We start from the raw sequence: 10,523 nt of genomic DNA on the forward strand, positions 1-10,523 counted from the left end.
GTTGAGCCCTCGAGCTCATGGATGATTCCTCCATGATCTTGATAGATATTGGAGTTGATGTTGATGAAGGCCCTCATCCGAACATGACGATCGTAGGTAGGGCGCAGTCCTCGGTCAAGCAAAGGTGACCAGTCGATACGGTGACAAAGAAGCCAACATAGCAGTTGATCTGCAGTCAAGCCATCGATCCTTTGCCGATCACACAGCGGAACTCTCAATGAAAGCACCAATGTCGGTGTCAAAACTGGCGGTTCTCGGGTAGGGGGTCCCGAACTATGCGTCTAGGGCTAATGGTAACAGGAGGCGGGTGAGGGAGTCCTGGATTAAGGGGTCCTCGGACAGCCGGAGTATATAGTTTAGCCAGACTGTTGGACTATGAAGATACAAGATAGAAGACTTCGTCCCGTGTCCGGATGGGACTCTCCTTTGCATGGAAGGCAAGCTTGGCGATTCGGATATGTAGATTTCCTTCTCTGTAACTGACTCTGTGTAACCCTAGCCCCCTCCGGTGTCTATATAAACCGAAGGGTTTAATCCGTAGGACAAGAACAATCATAATCATAGGCTAGCTTCTAGGGTTAGCCTCTACGATCTCATGGTAGATCAACTCTTGTAATACTCATATCATCAAGATCAATCAAGCAGGAAGTAGGGTATTACCTCCGTAGAGAGGGCCCGAACCTGGGTAAACATCGTGTCCCTCGCCTCCTGTTACCATTAGCTTTAGACACACAGTTCGGGACCCCCTACCCGAGATCCGCCGGTTTTAACACTAACATTGGTGCTTTCATTGAGAGTTCCACTGTGTCGTCATCATAAGGCTTTATGGCTCCTTCAATCATCTACAACGATGCGGTCCAGTGTGAGACTTTTCTCCCCGGACAGATCTTTGTATTCGGCGGCTTCGCACTGCGGGTCTACTCACTTGGCCATCTAGAGCAGATCGACACCTCGCCCCTGACCATCAGGTTAGGTTTGGAAGTTTGAACTACATCGCCGACATCCGAGGAGACTTGATCTTCGACGGATTCGAACATATGAAAGCCGCTCCCTGCAGCCACGATGAACATGACTTAAATCTATCATCGGACCATGCTCAGGAGATAGCACCTGTAACCGTCCTGGCCCTAGATCAAGAATAGATCGCACCGTCCGGGGACGGGGGGCTAGACACCACCATAGAAGCCGCATACTCTACAGCGCTTGAGCCGAACATAGATCCAACCTCTAGCAAGGTCTGTGCCATTGGACCCTTGGACTCATCTCCGGATACAAGTTCCGAACCATGTGTGTCCGTGTCCGTCGAATCTAATTAGGTGCCGATCTTGGTGTTTTCCTCCGTGGACATCTTTCAACACTCTCCCTTGGGTGACGTGTCAAATTCATTAAAATCTCTCTCCTTGTGAGGAGATTCTTGGCCGAACTATGTTCGGCTTGAGTGGGAAACGAATGACGAAGAACTTCGTTGCCCACCCACCACCCACTTGATAGCCACTGTCGATGACTTGACCGACATGCTTGACTTCGACTCCGAAGACATCGACGATATGGATGACGATGCGGGAGAAGAATAGGAACCACCGCCCACAGGGCGCTGGACAGCCACCTCGTCATATGACATTTACATGGTGGATACCCCCAAAGAAGACAATGGCGAGGACAAAAAGGATACAGGTGAGGACAAACCTCCCGAGAAGCAGCCGAAGCACTAACGTCGATGGTGTCAATCTAAACCACGCCATGGTAACAACGGCAATACCGGCACAGGAGACAATAGCACTCCGGATGATGCTGAAGATAACGAAGATGACCCCACCCAGCCAAGCTTCGAACAGGTCGGACGGGAGGACGGGCAAGCCAGCCCTGATGAACAGGCCACGAACGAAGACTCGGAAGACGATAATTACATGCCTCTCTCCGAGGATGAGGTGAGCCGCGACTACAACAAATTTACCATGCCTGAGGAAGCCGCCGAGCAGGAATGCTTCAAGCGCCAGCTTATAGCCACTGCGAAGAGCCTGAAGAAGCAGAAGCAGCTCCAAGCTGACAAAGATCTGCTAACTGATAGATGGACTGATGTCCTGGCAGCCGACGAATACGGACTCGAGCGCCCAACCAAAAGTTACCCTAGGCACAGGTTGCTACGTCAATTCGAGGAGGAGGCGCTAGAGCCCACACTACCAGTGCATGATGCGGCTGAGCGACCACCACGTGGCTGGGATAAAGCAGTGTATCAGTCCGAGCACCAGCCCGCACCCTGTCGCTGAACAAATAGAAGCACAAAGGCTCGGGGATACACACATGATCTGCGGTACGAATTGGAGGACAAAGCAGGACAGCCAAGATCGATCTACGGATCGCGGGGGCGCGCCTCAACACGCGACGATGACCGTCACGTCGGATACACTACAAACAAATCCACCTGGGCCGAATACAGCAGACTAGCTACATCCGAACTGCGTTGCGAAGTAGCCTGACACGAAGGCGCCGCACACCCCCTATGCTTCACTGACGAACTAATGGAACATGAATTCCCAAAAGGGTTTAAACCCGTAAACATTGAACCATATGATGGGACAACAGATCCCGCGGTTTGGATTGAAGACTTCCTTCTCCATATTCACATGGCCCGCGGTGATGATCTCCATGCCCTCAGCTCAAATAACTTTTTCTAAGATGATTACATGCCAATCAAGAACATGAAAGTGAGTTAACAACACAAATGTATGTAACAGAGGAAAAATCATCAAGATAAGCATCAAAGAGTGTTGACGTACAAAGGTTCTAGTATCGCATTTCACGAACATTCATAACTTGGTCCATTCCAATGACCCTGTACATCCGATAAAAAACTCCCATCATGATTGGTGAGAACGGTTATCCTTCATAACAAAGATCTGTTCCAAAAAACGTAGAAGACACTAACCTTCACAATAGATGTGAAGTCATCATCTAAGATTATAATGTCGGAGCTTTCTTTAGCAACTTCTGTCCCTGACATGTACATTGCAAGACCTATATCAGCCTATACAACAGATCAAGCATAGATATAAGAATAAAACAAAATCTTCTGCAATATCAAGATAAATATATTAGATATGTGTAGACAAGGCATAGTCTGACCTTCTCTGAAAAACTCAGTTATATTAGTTATACAATGAAGTACCAAGCCAAATATCGGCATACAATTACACTTATATCAAATATCCACAAAATGAACAATATGAAAACACATTCCTGGCATGTATTATGGGAGTGTCTAATCAACAGACATCTATTTATTATTTCGGTTTAGGCCGGATTTTTGTCCATTGTCTGGTTGACTCATGTACATGCTTTTTTTCGCTTCATACAGTAGTTTTGGGAAAATCATCTAATTTCATTTGGAGCTCGGGTCGGATTAACTTTTTGCTCACAGTTTCCAGTGTCCCGCCCGGCCCAGATTGCAACCCACCCCTCCCAAACAAAAAACAAGTGTGAATGAGCAAGGCAGGCAGAGGGGTGCCCTGTCGCTTACATTGCCAATGCCCCTGGGCAATCTACCAAGGTACCTCCCTCTTCCCGGACTCTTTTATGACCCTACATCCACGTGTGGCCATTTTTTGAATGATATCTAGTCTAGAACATCACTGAACTGAACTCCATTAAAACTGAATTTTAGTACAACACCTATGAAGTCCTACAAACCACCGCGCACATTTCATATATATGGTTTTCGCTTTAACAAAAGAGCCCGACTGAAAAGTTACAAACAGCAACAGCAAGCTGGCTATCTAGTCCAGAACATTCTTCAGCAAAAGGGAACTACACAATTTAGTCAACAAACTAAGTTTAGAGGTGCAAATGCATGATGACAGCACACGTAATCCTTTTTGGTAGTCTCAGCGTGCTTTACCTAGCCTGACAACTAAATTTCGAATCATGGCATGATGGCAAGCAAGGAAAATGTAAGAAAATAATTAGCGAATCGTCAAGAACAAGGCTCTGACTACAGGAAGCAAAAAAAGAAATCCCACTTTGAGTAAGTCATTACAACAACACTTACTGGGCAACTTGCACATAACTTCCACCTGTACCCGTTTTAATCCATCTTAAAAAAATCACATTCAAGGGAAAATAACAATATCACTATGAAAGTTGCTGATGGGCTACCTGGGCCGCACCACCCGGCTGCAAATGCTCCTGTTGCTGAGCGAGGAAGAGGCGAAGCGCAGCCTCCCGTGCATCACACCCAAGTGCAGGCTCCGTGAATCGTTCAAGCGAAATCATGCACGCGCCGCGGATGCCCCAGAATAGCGGGTAGGGTGAGGTTTATAGGGAAAATATAACAGGCAGAAGATAGTGTAGAGATAAACCTTACTTATCTAGACCTTTAATCAAGCTATGAAGGACATAATTTCGAAATGATAAATGCTTTAAAAAGAAATCACTACCATCCATGTTTAATATGTGACTGAGGTTAATGCCCAACAAATTAATGAAGCTTATATGCACATAGCAATATTGAAATCTGCAGGTTCTTGGTACAGAGCAGACCTACAGAATCTATAACAAAGCATGATACAATCTATTTCTGCACATGGAAATGAACACCATATTGAGAAGGTCAAATTTGTAATAATCCATTGGTTGACAAAGTACATCACAACCTTTGGATGGATAAGAACAGGTAGATTCGGCATTTTTCCTTGAACACATATCAAAATACATGTCGCTTTGTAGAATCAACATATATTCATTATATAGATGTACCCTTTTCTGGCAGAACAAAAACTAAACAATGAGACAATGATAAGCGGCACACAAGGTATAAAGTCAACAGGCAACAATAAGTAACACTAACAAGGAAGAAAGGACACAAGCACGAAACACACACAGTTCAGTAAAATACTACATATGAAATGAGCAAAAGAAAAGAATGCCGAAGGAGGAAGACGGAACCTTGGCAAGACGAAAGTGAGCACACCAGGCATCGGGCCAAGTAAACTGCAACAGGATCTGGAATACAGGAGAAAATAAGTAGCTGGAGAAGACAAGCTGGTAGTAGAAGCAGCCTATATCAGTATATCACAAATAATAATACTTATATAGGATGAAACCCAAACCATTCATATTTTCTCTGGGCTGAATCAAGACTATTCATGGGCAAATTACATTATATTTTCAGCAAACATCAGAATTTGAATGTTCCTTCGATCCTAAGACAAGGCCAAACAATAGGAACTCGACACTATTGGAGATGATGGTAAGATAAAAAGCATGAGTAGCACAACAAGCACATGTTTATAGCGAGTCCATAAGGCGAGCAAATCCACAAGAATCTCTCTTCATCCTGCTTGTCTCCTTCCTCATCCTCCCTATCTCCTCCTACTCCTGTTGGCGGTAAAGCAGAGAATACTTACACAGTCACCACGGACAAATTAAAACAAGACACATATTACTGAATGTACTTATATGTTCTAAAAGAAAATCCTAAAGTAAGAAGATAGTATATTATGGTGTCCCTACTGCCTACTATGTAATCTCTACTGATGAGACGCACTACAAAGATCCAATATTTTGTGCAACATGTAGATGTAGGAAGAACTTCAAAGAATACCGCCTACAGTTTGAGCCGGCTTATCTCAATTTAGGCAAGTGTAGTAGGAAAAAATGAAGAGATTAATACGCAAAATTGCCTGTAGTTTATAGAATCAAATTCAAAACATAACTTCCAGCCATATCTTCAACAAGGAAATTTAACTTGAGCATCAGAGGGGAATTTATTGCTATACCTATAGGCTTTCGATCCCTGTATAGCTAGTGCAAAGCAGTCACTGCTCTGATTTCTTCCCTGTCCTAACTCCCTTTGCACCACCAGAGTTTCTTAATTTCAAGGTGTGTATATACAGACAATTCGACTGTCCATGTGAATTTAAAGTACACAGATAAAGATACAAGAGAAGATGCAGCACCTGTTGTTCTTGGGGATCTTAATATGATCATCCTTTTCTTCAGCATCAAGCAAAGAAGCATCAGCCTGACCATCAAGGGTGACAAAACAGATCAGGAAGCAAAGATGTGTATATACAGCCTGGCTGCTTCGTCAGACTGGAGCACAGGTTCTTCTGGTGCAGTAGTTTTGTTTGCCTTGCTTGCTTTGTCAAACTTCATAAGCCCAAATGCACATACCAAAGTTTGTGGAATTAAAAACCTAAGAAAAGTAAACTAAACCTTCTCCTCCAACGTGAAATTACTAATAAGAGGAAGCAATTGGTACAGAAAAACTGTTGCAACTATGAAAGGAAAAACTGGAAATTTTAGCTACATATCCTGACAAAATTGCTCAAGTGTACTGAACCTGAATATAGACACCTACGATTTAGCACTAACTTTACTATGGATTAGATTCCATTCACTATCATGTGTGGCTGCCACCCTACGCAGTAGCCGGCTGATCACAAGATATTACTATGATGAGCTATAACAAGGGGACAAATAGTTTAATTAGTGGTCAGCCTAACAAGAATCTAAACAATCAGTTGCGAAGAAGCAGTTACATCAGGGTGATGATTGGACCATGAACTGAGAGAGATGAGGAATATACCTAGTACAAATCCAATCACAGTTCCTTTTTCCTCATTGCTGATTATACCACCGTTGCCATTAGGAACACCTACATAATATGTGTTCACAACTCCTGAATATCCCATCAGAAATAGCAGCAATACAAAACGATGAAAGTGGACTAAAATAGATCATTTACTGTCGTAAAAATTCAATGAGTATGCCAACAGAAGAAAATTAAACCAGGTAACAAACCACCACTAAACGAACAAGTTGGTGTACAAAATATAACCAATTAGGGTGTAAAAACATGACCTTGAACTTGCACCAAATCCAGAAATTGAAGAGCATTGTTTAAAGAAGAAGACATATGTAACACATGAAGGATGCAATCTTCTGACAATAACTACTCTCTGGCACACCAAAATAACATAGCACCGTGTAGAACAAATGAACATGACTACCTTGAGAGAAAGAGAGATACAGACAGAGAGAGAGAGATCACCTTTTTCTTCACCAAGATCTTCCTCAAGATTCATCCCCTTCTCCTTTTCTCTCAGGTCTGCACACATGTGTTTAAAAAACCCATAAATCAAGGAGTAAAAACTGGGGAAGAAGATGAGACCTTGCTGCTCCTTACCTCATGGCCACCCCTCTCATCCTCCTCTGCTCCATGCCCACCATAAATACCAAGCCACCCCTGCTCTCCAATGGCAATGACTTGCACGTGATCCAGAAGCACAGCGCGCAGCGGCAGCGAATCGAGAAACATGTAGAGAGATGGATGACGGTGCAGCTCCAGGCAAGGATTTGGCGGCCACGAAAAGGAGTCGCCGGCTAGGGTTCCGCCCTCATCCATGGCCTTCCTCGAGGACCAGGTGGACGACGGCGCGACGGCGCGCTGGTGCCGGTGCCGCTGTGGATCTGGGCGTCGCTCCGCTCGATCTGGGGCCTTCCCTCCCCTCCCCATCCCTTCCCTTCCCTTCCCTTCCCTTCCTTTGGAGAGGAAGGAAGGTGAGGCTGGAGCGGCGGCGCTGGAGGGAGAGGAGGCCGCCGGACTTTGGGTTGGGTGGTTGGGAGACGAGGCAGAGGAGAGAAGAGCGGTGGTGGTTGGGGGTCACGGGAGAGGAGAGCGGCGGCTAGGGTTCGTGCGCGTGGGGAGCGTTCGCTCGCTGCCCGCTCGATTCGCTGGAGGAGAAAGTGTACGGGTGCGGGGCCTGCACGTCAAGCGCGGTGCGCTGCGCCCCCCACGCGCGAGCGCGGTGCGGTGGTCTTTTCGCCTCGCGTGACGCCGTGCTCTCGAGGCATCGGTTGCGTCTAGCACCCCTTTCATCCTTTATAAGTTAGATTGCTTACTTGACTATGGCTTGCCTAGTGTAGTCTACCTTCCGCTGCATATTAATAGGTTCATTGCTACTGTTTGTCTTCAAAGCCCCCGTGTTTTGAAGACTTTCATAAAAATCGCCTATTCACCCCCCTCTAGTCGATAACTAGCTTTTTCAATTGGTATCAGAGCAAGGTGCTCCCTTGTTCTGTGTGATTCGATTTAACCACCTGCAGTTTTAGCTATGTTGACTACAGGGATAATCAAGGTCTCCGTTGCGTGCCCTGTCTTTGAAGGCACTGATTACCCCTACTTGAAGAATAAGATGTGTATGCATCTTGAAGCCATTGACGTCGACCTCTGGTATGTCATCAAGAATGGCATTCCCAAGGTCGGTGAATGTGTCACTGCTGCTAATGTCAAGAGGTTCATTCAACTGAACTCAACTGCCAAGAACATCATCTGTGGTCATCTGACCAAAGGATAATATGGTCGTGTGAGTGATGAAGTCATGTACCTGGGGTAGGGTCATGGACCTGTCCAAGGTACCCTCCCCAGGACATCTTTATAAGAAGCCGTCTTCCAGTCGACCTAGAGGGACTCCACTCGACGGACTAGAAGACACTCGACGAACATGAAGACACTCGACCATGAAGACTCACTCGACCACCAGAAGTTCAGGATCTACTCTGTATCCAAACGATCTGTAATTAAGTAGTCTTTATGGTCATGATGATACTTTATGTAAGGCGTTACCAGTAACACCTGGCCTTAATGTACTTTAAACCCTACGCTACGTGGGCTGGCTGGGGTCTTGGCATCTTCTATATAAGCCACCCCCTCCACTGGCAGAAGGGTTCGCACCCCTGTAACTCTCACACATATAATCCAGTCGACCGCCTCCGGGCACCGAGGCGTAGGGCTGTTACTTCCTCCGAGAAGGGTCTGAACTCGTAAAACTCTTGTGTGCACGACTACTCCATAGCTAGGATCTTGCCTCTTCTTACTACCCCCCTACACTACTATCAGACTTAGAACCACGACAGTTGGCGCCCACCATGGGGCAGGTGTCTTAGCGACTTATTGGAGAAGTTGCAAGTTTTCCTATTCCCATCATCATGGTATCAGGTGGAGTTTTGGTTGAGGGCCGCGAGATCCGTCTCGGCGCGCTCACGTTCGTCGCCGACGACTCTGCCTGACTGCAGGAGGCTCCGCTCGATGTTGACGCGCTCCCAGTCCGCGGAGCTACGCACTTTCGAGCGTGCGTCCGTGGTGTCCTTCTGCGGCAACCGTCGACCCAGTATCGGCCGGTTTTTGTGCCATCCTCCAACCCAGCTTCCCGCCGGTGTAAGCGCTCTGGTCGGTCGAGGCTTCAGCGGTGGGTGAGGCACGCGGTGGCTCGCCAGTCGACCACCGCCCAAGTCGCGGCAATCGAGCCCGACGAATCTCTCTATGGCATGTTCGACCTGTCGACTGGCTCCGCAGAGACTGCATCCGAGTGCGATAGCAGTGATCCAGCGGCGAAGATCCTGACGGTCAATGGACCGCATGTTCCCCCCGGCTTTCCCGGTGCCGAGGGAGGCAACGGCGGAGGTGATCTGTCGCACGTCCATGAGGAATACCTCCCCGAGCCCCTCAATTCGCAGCAGGGGGAAGAGCTTCGCCGCCGGAACATGGATGCGCTTCACACTCTGATCGTTGGAGAAACCCCTGAGGCTCGCGCCTTGGAGGACACGCGCTTGGCCAACCTGGCCGAGCGCACTCGACTGGAGAACCTTTAGCGGGCACTCGACGAGCGCGCGCGGCAACGAATTCCAGACTCCAGTCGACGCCAGCTCTTTCCATCTCTGACTCAGGTATATCTAACTCCGATTCAGAATCTAGCAGCTGCGGCCCGTATAGCAGAATCAATTCAGCCTTCCCAATCAGAGGCTGGTAGAGGCTTGATGCAGATCAGAGATTTGCTCCGGGCAGCAGGAGATCAGAATTCGGCTGTATCGCATTCGCGGAACAGGATTCACAGCAGATCCGTGGCAGCAAATACGGTCCAGTCGGCTCATAGCCCCAGATCGCCCCCGAGGCGTGAAGGGCATGGTGACCGGCATGATCAGTACAGGAACCATGAGCAGTACGATCACCGATTCGATCACAACGATCGACGTTGAGTGCCTACTCCTCCCCCAAGGGGTGGATCTTATGTGCCTCGACAGCAGGATGATAGACACCAGCACACTGGCGGGCGAAGAATCCTAGTCGACCCCAGAGAACCAGGCTTTGATGCGAGATCCATCATCGTTCAAGGTCTGGTCGACCGGAACAGAGCTCACAGAGAGGGCAATGACAGAGATGTACCCACCTGCAGCCGAGTGCATGTCTCCGGACCAGAGTGTTTCAGCAGAGCCACCCGAGCCGCGGTGATTCCTCCCAACTTCAGGTTGGCGACTGGAGTCAGTAAGTTCAACGGTGAGTCTAAGCCTGATACTTGGCTTGAGGACTACCGAGTGGCTGTCCAAATCGGTGGCGGGAATGACGAGGTGGCTATGAAGCATCAGCCTCTTATGTTGGAAGGGTCAGCCAGAGCATGGCTGAATCAGTTGACACCCAGCAACATTTACACATGGGAGGACCTCTCCCGAGTGTTTGTTAGAACGTT

General features: G+C 47.6%; 1 long non-coding RNA gene across 7 annotated transcripts; it reads right to left on the minus strand.

The window, feature by feature from the left end:
• Positions 1-2,287: 2,287 nt before the first annotated feature.
• On the minus strand, positions 2,288-7,812 carry LOC119277631. Of its 7 annotated transcripts, XR_005137238.1 has the most exons (10): positions 7,187-7,808; positions 7,052-7,108; positions 6,587-6,655; positions 5,955-6,019; positions 5,775-5,846; positions 5,274-5,373; positions 4,153-4,998; positions 2,927-2,994; positions 2,778-2,833; positions 2,288-2,671 (listed from the first exon to the last, which is right to left on the minus strand). It is a non-coding gene; the product is annotated as an uncharacterized LOC119277631 (long non-coding RNA). The 7 variants fall into 7 exon arrangements; XR_005137235.1 differs by having other exon boundaries at positions 4,153-5,373; positions 7,187-7,812; XR_005137236.1 differs by lacking the exon at positions 5,775-5,846 and having other exon boundaries at positions 5,280-5,373; positions 7,187-7,806.
• Between the last annotated feature and the right edge of the window lie 2,711 nt (positions 7,813-10,523).

Source organism: Triticum dicoccoides, chromosome 3B (genome assembly GCF_002162155.2).
Source record: "Triticum dicoccoides isolate Atlit2015 ecotype Zavitan chromosome 3B, WEW_v2.0, whole genome shotgun sequence".
In the NCBI taxonomy this organism is placed as follows: domain Eukaryota; kingdom Viridiplantae; phylum Streptophyta; class Magnoliopsida; order Poales; family Poaceae; genus Triticum; species Triticum dicoccoides.